Below are 12,825 nucleotides of genomic sequence, written 5' to 3' on the forward strand. Positions count from 1 at the left end.
AATATCAAAACAGTAAAATATATATAAATTAAACTTTAAGGAAAGGCAGTATACTTAAAAAATAATAATTTACTGTAGCAAAAGGTTTTTTTTTAAAAAAATCCGTACAAGTTTGTTTAAAACTTATAACAAACAGTAATTTTTTTAATAATAATCAAAAGATTTTACTGTAGCAAGATTAAGATTCAGACGTACACAGGAGAGTTAAATAAAAAAAATCTACTGTAACAAAAATTTTTTTTTAATTAATTTTTTTTTTAATAACAGTAGAAGTCAAATAAAATTGCAAGTAAACTATATGTAATTAAAATTTGAAAATGCTAATCCCAACTTAAATTAATTTTGTATGTCAATCATACAAGCAAGTTATCAAACAAATTATATACAATATGCACAATTATTATTTTCGGATTAGCACTTGTTAGATTTAGTCACAATCAGATAGAAATACGCCTTAGAGTGTTAGAACAAAACCGCAACGAATAATCCGATTGTGATAAAATCTAACTAATTTTGTGATTAAATAAATAAAATTTACTTACCGATAATTGTTAAATTCCAAAAATAAATTGTGGAAAAAGAATATCAACAAATTGATCCGGAAGCGTGCGAGGCACTGTCCTAAGGCGTATTTCCGTCCTTCGTGCGGGATTAATCGGAAACACCACCCCAAGATACGACCGGTACTCCTCCTCCTACGGACACGAACGCGGAAGAGGTTGACGGAGCTTTTTTCAACACCCAATGATAGAGGATCAAATAAAGTGAATTAAGCTTAAAAATTAAAAGGGAACTCGAAATTATCTCTTTTCACTGTATTCTCCTTAGTGGTGTTCATCATCTCAATGAACAGGTAAGGACAATATAAATATCCATGTAGGAGTACACTATGGCTCGAACGTTGGTGTTACACCAACGTTCGGCTCCGTAGTCCGCCCCGCGTGATCCGCAATCGCGCGTAACGACGCGCGCACTCGCGCGTAACGTCCGCGCCATTCACGGACTCCACTCCGAACGGCTATAAAAAGTTAATAAAATTAAATAAAAATATATATAATAAATAAATGTAAATAAATAAATAATTAGAAAATTTTGGATTTTTCCAACACATCTGTCTTATCATGATTAATAAAAAAATATTTGTATTATATTTTTCTCTAAAGAAGAGTGATGTGATTGACTTATTACTCGGGATGTCAATGGGTTTGGATATCCGAAATTTTATTTGAACCCGAACCTGAATAAAACGGATATATCCGATGGATATGGATATGAATTCGGATATGGATATCAAAAATAGAAACCCGACGGATATGGATTCGGATATGGATTTTGATTGTACCTGACCCAAACCCGAACCCGAACCCGACCCGAACCCGAATTCTCTCTTTAGTATTATATATCATATAATAATATAATATAGTATAATACTGATTTAATATTTTATTATATAATATATATAGTAGTAGTATATTAAATATATATAAGGCAGTAGGGTAGAATACTTCTTACAAGTTATCCACCCGTAAGTATACTTGGTGTTTTTAGCCTGTGGATGGCGAGAGTATGTGGAGGTTGACGATGGATGGGATACCGGTGATGGTAGGTGATGGCGTTAGGTTGGATAAGTATTTGATCCAAGGGACTATTTGTAATCAAAAAGTAGGATCAATGGACTAAAAACGTGTATTATATATATATAGAGTTATTAGGATAACTTTGTACAGAGTATCACTCCCCATATTGCTATCAGTCTTTTTAGCATTTGGATTCTTACTGTTTATTACAAATAGTCTTGACTCAAACAATATTCAGCCTACGACACCTTACTATTACAAAGGCATCCAAGACACAATATTCCACCTACCCATCATGTCTCACTACATCTCTCATCCAAAGGGCTAAAGATACATAACTATACACTTGCGTGGTGATACTTGTAAGAGTATTCTAGCCCTACCTCTATATAGCTATATTATATATTTAATATATTATATATAATGTATAGCTTAATATATAAATTTGATGTTATATTTGAATTTGTATTTTAAAAATTTAGATTTAATATAATAGATTTTGAAATATTGAAAAAAGAAATAATTGTTTCGGGTTTAAATTTTCGGGTTCGGGTTCGGATTCGGTTTCGGATTTTTAGTCGGGTTCGGGTTTGGATATAGATTTTTAAAATCCGTCGGGTTCGGGTTCGGGTTCGGGTCTCGGGTTTGGAGTCGGGTTCGGGTTCGGGTTCGGGTTTTCAAAAATCCGCCCCGAATCCTACCCGTTGACATCTCTACTTATTACTGATGATATGGTATAAATATAATACAGTAGACCACCTCCCAACAGAGACTCTCTAAATGCGTTTGGTTCGAGTATAAATTAAAGGGGCAATTGCTTATATACCCCTAAAAAGTTTTCGATTTTTCGATTTACCCCTCTTAGAAGGCTAATATTGAAAATACCCCTCCTACATTCCATCCTATTTCTAATGTACCACTAGAGTTAAAATCTGTTAAGTAATTCTGTTATCTCTGTAAAATTACTATTTTGCCCTTTCAAGTATACCCTTCCACCATCACTATCTTTCTTATTTGGGGCACAAAAAGTATTGTCTTTTGGTCTTTTCCAATATACCCCTCTACCGTCACCAATATTTTTTATTTTTTCTTAAGTTAAGGGCAAAATTGGCATTTTATTTTTTTTTAACTGTGGTAGATATTTAACTCACGTTTAATCCGGGTTAACTTAACAGGAGATAACTGCGGGGGTATTTTGCAATAACGGTAGAACATATGAGGAGTATTTTAGAAAAAAAAAAAAAAATAAATCGGATATTTTCAAACGTATGAGAAGTATATAGACAATTATCCCTAAATTAAAACGGCTTATTTCAGAAATAGATACATAAATTTTTCTCCGGCAACAGACACCTGGCTGCCTTGTGACCGCAGGCACCAAAGAATAGATGGCTTGAACTTTAATTGAGAGCTTCATTACGCATGGTTTGATTTCAACTAATGTGGCCCTACCATGCATCCATACCGATGACAGTTCCTCCTGCATAGGTGTCCACTCCTTTCTTCTCTTCTCGTTTTATTTTTTCTCTCTCCTCCTTGTACATGAAAAGAGTAACAAATTTTTCCAAATCAATTTTGAGAAAGATAATAAATCTTTTTAAATTAATCTTAAAAAATTATCAAATCTATCAAATAATTACATCTCGGAAAGATACCAAATCTTTCCAAATCCATCTCGAAAAGATACCAAATCTATCCACAAAAATTATAACGATTACGGGCCCCATTAATCGGACGGTGGATATTGCATGATCATTGGTGATGAACACTTGCGGATTGGACGGTTTGGGTGAACTCGGTTTGAACGGTTGGATTTAAATGGCCTGTTATCGGCACAGCGACGGTCCAATCAATAGCTGTTGTTGGGTTTAAGGATAAGCTTTAACTAATAATTGTACCAAATTATTTTTAAGGGGGAAAATATATATAAATTTGTCATCACAATTTTAATAATACTAAGAATTTATACAAAAAAATTATTTATTTATTTATTTATTAGAATCTCCTTAGGAGAAGTTTTGCTGTCACAAATTATTAATTATTTGGTGAAAGGATTTGCATGAATACTAAACGGATTTGGAATTATCCAAATAATGATAGATTAGGATGTTTTTGGTTTGTGGAAATAATAATGTTTTTAATTTAATAGCATATTTTTTCCCCCCTGTCCACTCCTCTTTTCTTCTCTCTCATCCCTCTCATACCAAATTTTTACGTTACGGGAAGGTACACGTAGAAAAGATAACAAATCTTCCCAAATCAATCCTGAATGAGGTAAAAAATCTTTCCAATCTTGAAAATGTACCAAATCTATCCAATGATTATATCTCAGGAAAGTACCAAATCTTTCCAAATCCACCTCGGAAAGACACCAAATCTATCCAAATATTTCCTTACCTCGGGAAACGACAAAATCCTCACATTGATTCCGATATGTATATAGGAGAACGTGTACTCATCAAAGTTCGAACTTTGAAAAATTTTCCTAATTATTTCTTCTTCCTCTCTCCTTCATTGTTTCTTCTTCCTCTCTTCCTCATGCACTGAACTTTACCTATCTTTACACTAAGTTTTATATTTCTAAAGAGTTTTATATTTCTTTTGTATTTTTTGCTGATCTTTGATAGCTACTTGAATTCGTGTTGCATCACCCTGAAAACGTGCTGACGGAGTGGAAGGTGTCACATGTCTCATCTAAATTTTTTTTCTCTATAATATTTTCTACTTAATCTGTCCTTATAATTTTTCGAAAATAAAAGTTAAAATTGTTTTATTTTAGAATTGTTTAAAAATAAATTGTTCAAACTAAATATATATTTGCATATTACATAATTACATAGTTTGTTATCAATCTAAATTACTTATATATGTATTAAAATAATTAGTAATCATTCAAGCTAAATATATATTTTGCATAGTTCATAATTACATATTTTGTTATTATTCCATCTTATTTTTGCATAGTAATTTATTTTTGTCTACTATTCTTTTGCTTTCTCTTACATATATATGTATTGATATTTAATTTTATTTTTTCCTCATTTTTCGTAATTATTATATATTAAAATTTACATCAAAATATTGGTGTTAAAACTGTCTGCGGTGAAGAGCGGGTTCAACACTAGTATATAATAATGATATGGTTCCAAACATATGTCTAATCATAACTCTAGTAGAATTAGACTCATAGTTATGCTTCACATGTCCCAAATTAAATTTAAATTATTTTTTGTTCTAATTATATTGGAATTTAACTCTAATTTTGATAACTATAAATTTAAACTAAATTATGTAAATTTCATAATTTTATTTTCTCTATATCATGCAGAATCAGGGGTAGTAAAGTACCAATTTTATTATTATTATTTGTTAAGTCGAAGATCAAAATTGGGATATACCAGTATACCACTTAGCTTCTCTCAGAAAAAAAGTAAAGAGAAAATGTTAATTGCATATAGCTGCCTAAAAATATATCGCAGATACATTCCTACAAAGTACAACTTTTTATTTTTATGCTTATAAAAATCCTACCACTTTCAAACATATCACTACTGTTAAGATATGTTAGAAAGATCTCTTAGAAAAATATAGTTAATCATTAGTAAAATGTTTATAGTCATGGCTAGTGAATGAGTTAAATTAATATTTTTATCTCTCTTATATTATTGAATAAAATATTTTTTTTTAAGAATGTTTGTGCATAATTATAACAGTTGGGGTTTTTGGAAATATATATTTGTACAGACAAAAATATCATTTCACCTAACTAGTATTAAAAAATAAACAGTCTATAACAGTGACAAATCAGAGGGGCAAATATGAATATCACCAGACTTTTGTAGGATAAAAAGAAAAAGTTAAATTTTATAGCGATATATTTATTATTCGATATATTTACGGAGAGCTATATGCAATTAACAAAAAGAAAAGACAAGTATTGCGTATTTCAATTTCTACTATGTGATGAAACTTGTGTAAATATTTTGTCTTGCTACAGTGAATTAGAGATGGGTTTTGAGTACAAAGAGTATGTTTGACTCATGATTGAATTACATTACAGTGAAAAATAGAATGACGAATTATTTAAAAATATATGGTCCATTATTGAAATGAAAATCAGAATGAATTATTCAGACATTTTAAATTTTAAGATAACAGTTTCGGTTAAGAGAGAAGAGGGAAAGATATTTGTAAGAGAGAATGTTGAATTATTTATTACGAAATGAGCTAATCTAAGATTCAAAATCGGGTTAGGTCTTAAATAAGAGTAAAATGAGAATCACAATTTAATTCCTGTAAAAATAAAAGTAATTATCCAAATCAGTGAATCTTATTTTGATTCCATAGACTGAAATAGTTGAACATCGGGAAAGAGATTGAAGTTTGCTACATTTAGATCAGTACTTGATGGAATTGAAGCCAAATTTCTTTCTACTTAGCCTATTACTCGTAATTATTTGATAAGTTTTGCGATCAGTCTTCAAAATTTGTCCTTAAAAATTATCAATATATTTTGGTTAAAAAAGATAAAGTTGTTGATGTGTTGGCATATGTAATGAGAATCTTAGCATTAGTATGATTCAATTTCTCTCAATTTTTTTCTTTTTAGAATGCCGAAAAATTTAGAAAATCCAAAATCTAGAAAACCCAGTTGAGAAAAAAAAACAAAAAAAAAAAAAGAAGGTCATACTGGAAGTAGAGCCTAAATTGGATCTGCTGAGTAAAACTATTTGCCATGAGAATGGGCCGGGCCAACCCGAAAAATAGCAGGTCGTGGGTTTGGCAGATCAATATTTGCTACCCACTACCAAAAATGTTACTACGAGTTTTAGTTTTATTATATTTTATATACATGACTATTCTAAATCTTGATACGAAGATAACGAGTCGATACAAATATGAAGAGATAAAATGAGATCTCAGAGTAGATTTATTTAAATAATGAGCTTGCAAAAATTAGTTCACAATGAATCTAAACCTAAACCAGATCAGACAAAACTTGAGTAGGAGGCTACGAGCTCTCCAACGAAGTCTTACTGGGGAGCCGCCCAATCTACCATTTTGTTAGTTTTTATACATATCATAAAGAAATTAGTTTTGATATATATATTCTTTTAGGCTAAATTACAGAAAACCTCCCTATAATAACCCGTTTTTTTACTTTCCCTTCCTGACATTACACTTTGCTCCTTTGTAAAATGAAAAATGTTCACAGGAGAGTTGCGGTGTGTAAAATGACCATTTTGCATCTTGTCATTTTCGTCTTCTTCCTCATCTTCTTCAGCCGCCCATTCGATCGGCCGCGATTCCTACCTCAATCGGCCGCGATTTCTCTCCATTTCCTTCTCCACCTTCTTCCCTTCTTCTCCTGCACCCTCGCCGTCCCTCGATTTCGACGATAGTAGGGAGGAAATCGAGGTGAGTGTTGATGGAGAGGTATGCAAGGGCAACGAGGGCGAAGGCGAGACGGCGGAAGAGGGCGAAGGCGATGTGGGCGAGGGTGAGGCAGTGGAGGACGGCGAGACGGCGGCGAGGCGGCGAGCGGGAGGGAGGCGAAGCAACAAGAAAGAGGGCGGAGGGGTATTTTTGGTATAAAAAAATATTTTATAACGGAACCCTAACGGTAGGGGGTGAAGTGCATATTTTTTATTTTACAAGGGAGCAAAATGTAACTTTTTAAATATCAGGAAGGGAAAGTAAAAAAGCGAGTAATTACAGGAAAATTTTCTGTAATTTAGCCTTTTTTTTAATTTTACTATTGTTGGTGCTATCTGTGCTATCTATACACCAACGTACATGTATAAAAATCTTATGCCTCCTCCATCTCACGGTTCACATGCATTTTAGGATTCATAAAATCCATTAAATTTTTCATAAAAATATAAATAAAAGTTGATTAGTCAAGTAAGAAAAAATGTTTTTGAATAAACGGGATGTAAGATGTACGGCTACTGATGCAAAAGTTGCACTCCCAATTTGGATCATTTTCTTCATAACGGGTCTAAAATGAATTAGAATCTATAAAGAAGAGAAAATATTGAACTTAATTGTTTTATGCAAAAGCTAACACTTGGAAGGTTGCTCCCCAGTAAGGTGTGCTTGACACTACAGATGTCAATGCATACGGATACCCGAAATTTTATCCGAATCCAAACCCAATAGATTTATTTGATACTAATCGGATATGGTTTCAAATATGAATATTAAAAATAAAAATCGGGCAGATATAGATTCGGATATGAATTTTGATTGTACCTGAATTGAACACGAACCCGACCCGTATCCGATCCGAACCCGAATTTATTTTACATTATATATAATATGTATATAAATATTTGATGTCATATTTGAATTTGTATTTTAAAAATTTAGAATTAGTGTATTATATTTTGAAATATTAAAATGAGAAATAGTTGTTTCAGACCCAGATATTTGGGTTCGGGTTTTGAATTTTTGAGATTGGGTTTAGATTTGGATATGAATATTTTAAAATCCGTCGGATTTGAGTTCGAGTTAGAACCGAACTACCAAACTGAATCAACCAAAATCAGTTTGATTCGATTTTAGGTGAAATTCGGTCCAATTCAATTTTCAAAATCAAAAACTAAAAAAAAAAATTGAATTTACCAAATTAACTAAATTTAAGTAATTTGATATACATTAATTTTGAAATTAAAAAAAACATGAATTAATATTAAATAAAGTTAATTATTTATATTTATTTTTATATTTAGGTTAATAATTTTTAACATAAAAATAATCATAATTATATCTTATTAACAATAAATAAAATGAACAAAACTGGCCGAATAGTTTTGGTTGGGGTTCGATTAAAAAGAAAAAAACTGCAAAAACGAAAGCTGTTCAAAATATCTGATATACCATATCCGACCCGGACCCTATCCGGACCCGAACCGGACTCGATAAAAAATAGATAGTACACAGGTAAAAAAAAATTACCCATTAAAGTTTCGGGTATGGGTCTGGATGTTTTATACCCATATCCCATTTGGACCCGATCCGAACCCAACTGTTAAATGGGTAGAGTTCGGAATAGTTTTCAAATCCGGACCCGGATCCAGACCCGATGAAATATCCGATAGTAAATAAAAAAAATTTGAACTTTTAAAGTTGAGGGATCAATTTTATAGAATTTATATATAAAGGGTCTCTAAAAATTTTCATCCTAGTGAAATAATAAAATATTAGCCGCTCTTTTACTCCTTTCTTTTTTCTAATTTTTTTTTACTCTTTGTTTTTTACTTATTATTTTTTTTGTTTCATTTTTGCTTAAGAGTTTTTTATAAAATAATATTTACATCATTATTATCATCAGCGATATTACTCCTCGTAGGCATGGCACAAGTAAGTTTTTACCAAATCCCTTTTCTAATCAAAGTCGACAACCTAGCTTTTTTTAATAAATATTCTATTTAGTAAATTTTCAAATTCCTCTTTATTTTTTTTTTGTTTTTAATGTTAGTATGTAATATTAATAATTAATTATAACTTATATTCTCTTTATAGGGAGAGATTTATCGTTTGTCCACGTACTATTTAATAAAGCTTATAAAAAAATATATGTATACGGGTACCCGTACCCGATTTAGACCCGACCAGTACCCGATCTTAAAGGGATAGTATACTTATAGTCACTACCCAGACCTGCTGAAATAGGCCCAACGGGTATATTAATAACTTAAGTATCCAGATCCGGACCCGACCCGAAGTTAAATTGGTAGGGTATATATATATTTTTTTCTAACCAATTTTTTTTAGGGTACGGATACAATATATTAACTATCCAGACCCGACCAGGTCCACGGACACCTTTAGCAAAAACCGAACCAAACCAACGCTTGTCTTAATATCAGTAAACTTTTGTCTTAATATCAGTAAACTTTTTAGGAATAATTATCTATATACCTTTCAAAACTTCGAAAATATTTATTTTTTTCTATTTTTTTTTAATTTTCAGTATACTTTTTATATGTTCTTCCGTTATTCAAAAGTACTCAGGCAATTACTACCTGTTAAGTTATCTCGGATTGAACGTGAGTTAAATATCTATCAGAGTTAAAAGAAATCAAAATACCTCTTTTGCTCTTAATTTAAGGGCAAATAAGAAAAGTTTGTGATTGTAAAGAGGCATATTTAAAAAGACCAACTTCTTTGGCCCTCTAACTTAAGGGTAAATAAGAAAAGTTGGTGATAATAGAAGGATATATTTGAAATGGCAAAATAGTAATTTTACATAGGTAACGGCTATTACTAATAGTTCACTAACAGAATTTAATTCTAGGAATAAATTTTAAATAACTTGGAGTGTAACAAGAGTATTTTTAATATTAGCTTTCAAAGCAGAGTAAATTAAAAAGTCGAAAACTTTTCAGACTTGTATAAGCAATTGCCCCAACTTTTTAATAGTCAAATAAGGTACTTTGCGTTTTATATAATTAAATTTACATATGTTGTGTTACATATTTCAAGTGAGAACTTTTGTGATGGGTCAGATTCCCGGCCCAACGGATCTCCAGCCCATTTGCACCGGTAGTTTTACTGATTCAGAGGACACAAAAAAAAAAAAAAAGAAAAAGAAAAAAAAAGAAAAAGAAAAAGAAGAGTAAATTCAAAATTTTATTATAATTGCGTGATCATGAGCATAGAACGCATCCTACACAATTTTTGTTCTCAAGGAAAGAAAATTATTAGGAATTTTGAATAGTTTGCTTTAAAAGCTATCATTTTGGCGCTTTACGGATTTAGCATTAGCACATGATTTGAAGGCCATCTAATTAATCACGCGGCTTTGCACAAAATGCATTCCATGTGATAAGCAACTCACAATTATTTGCATTGACCTTTTCGTATGGCTAAATTAAAGGAATTTTTTTTTGTCAATATCCGCTTTTTTTATTTTTTCTCCTGTTATTTAAAAATTTACACTTTATCCTCTTAAAAAATAATAAATGTTCACTTTGGCCCCCGCCGCCGGTATTCTGTCAGGATTCTATTTATATTCTATTATTATATATTTCTTATACCCAAAATACCCTCAGCCTCCTCCCTCCCGCCTCCTTCCTCGCCGCCCATGCTGCCTCACCCTACTCTGCCACCTCGCCCTCCTCCAACCCTCCATCTGCGCCCACACACACATTCTTGCGCTCCTTCGCTGTCTCGCTCTCGCTCACCTCTCCATCCATGTGCACCCCGATCTCCTCCTTATCATCGCCAGAATGGAGGGGTGACAAGGGTGCAGGAGAAGCGCGCGAGTAGATGGAGGAAATGAAATCGTTGCTGCTGTTAAGCAAGGCGCAAAGAACAAAGGATGAGGAGGGGATCGCTGAGTAAGATTGGGAAGAAGATCGGCCATAGTAAGGGGCGATTTGGTTATTTTATCATTATAGTTAACACCGTACTCCCTGTGAACATTTTTTATTCTTCAATAGGGCAAAATGTAAGTTTTTAAATGACAATGAGAGAGTAGAAAAGCGGATATTGATAAGAAGGTTTTCTGTAATTTAGCCTTTTTCTGTGTGTGTGTGTGTGTGTGTATATATATAGTGAGGCTACTATGCTATCGGAAGTACGGAGCCTTCCGTACTTCCAGCTCGTTTTCGATGTTGCGACTTTCGAATCGTCGATCGGCTCCGTTAAACTTGATCTAGAGTATTTGAAGCACCTAAAAATAAATTTTATGATTTTACGATATCATTTGCCTAGTGAACGAAGGGGCTCAAAATCAACAGCTGAAAATAAAAATCTTACAAAATGTAATAATATGACATTAAAATTTTAAATCAAAGATATTGATCTTGTTTTATATAGTATAAAGAATTTTCTATCAAAATTTCACGTGATTTGGATATTTCTACACCGTTAAACTTGCAAACGGCTCACTACGGCCATTGAAATTTGTTGATTTTGAGCCCCTTGCGTCAACTAGCTAAATGATATCGAAAATAATAAAATTTATTTTACTAGATATCCAAATACTTCTAGATCAAACGTTAACGGCGGATCGCACCCCGATTCGACAAGCGCAACCATCGAAAAAACGAGCTGGAAGCACGAAAGGCCTCCGTGCTATCACGATAGGATAGTAGCCTCACCTATATATATATATATATACTATATATACTATATAATATAATATATAGATGCTTGAATACATTAATAGCACGCCAAGCGACTTGTTTGCTATTAGTATTCTTAACCATTGACTGAGAAAATATTCGGTTAGGATGAATATTGTTCCCACTAGGGTTGAGTGGGTCGTGTTGGTTGAATAGTATAATATAACGGGCAAAAAAATCAAGAAGAGGTTAATTCTAACGGCACGAAAACTGAATAAGCACCAAGTGTTTGCTGCTTATGCGATAGCATAGCAACGGACTCTCTCTCCTCCTCTATCACCGGAGCGCGCCCCTCTCTCTCTCTCTCTCAGACCCTCCCGACACTCTCCTCCCACTCGATCATCTGCTCCTCATCTCCGTCCTCATCTCCGTCATCATCTCCTTCTTATATATAACTATACATGCTTCGGTTATCTTCTGGAACACGGGCGCTCTGTGCTTCCAAGTTGTTTTCGATTGTCGACTTTCGAATCGATATCGGCTCTCCGTTAGACTTGATTAGAGTATTTGAAGTATCGTAGAAAATAAACTTTTGCGATTTTTTTTTGATATCATATTGCCTTCGTGATCGACGTGAGCTCAAATCAACGGCTGAAAATAAAATATCTTACAAATATGATCGATAATGACATATAAAAATTTTTAGACAAAGTATGGTGATTTTGTTTATACTGGTATAAAGAATTTCTATCAGAAAATTTCATGTGATTTAGATATTTCTTACAAACGTTAAACTTGCAAAGGGCCTCCCACGATCTGTAAAATTATTGATTTTGAGCCCTTCGATCACTAGCAATAGATATCGAAAATCAAAAAAATTTATTTTCAGATACTTCAAATACTGCTAGATCAACTCTAACGAAGGTCCGATCATACGATATCGAAAGTCCGAACATCGAAAACAACTTGAAAAGTAAGGAGGGCTCCGTATTCTTAAAGCAACCAGCCCACTATCCTCTCTCCCGTCTCTCTCTCTCTCTCTCTCTCTCTCTCTCTCTATATATATGTATATATATATATATATTATGAATTGAGATTTCTATTTCTCCCTAGCTATTTTATGATGACCTATTTTTAGCATCATTAATTTAGCTATTTGATATCATTAATGT

Source organism: Ananas comosus, linkage group 25 (genome assembly GCF_001540865.1).
Source record: "Ananas comosus cultivar F153 linkage group 25, ASM154086v1, whole genome shotgun sequence".
Lineage (NCBI taxonomy): Eukaryota > Viridiplantae > Streptophyta > Magnoliopsida > Poales > Bromeliaceae > Ananas > Ananas comosus.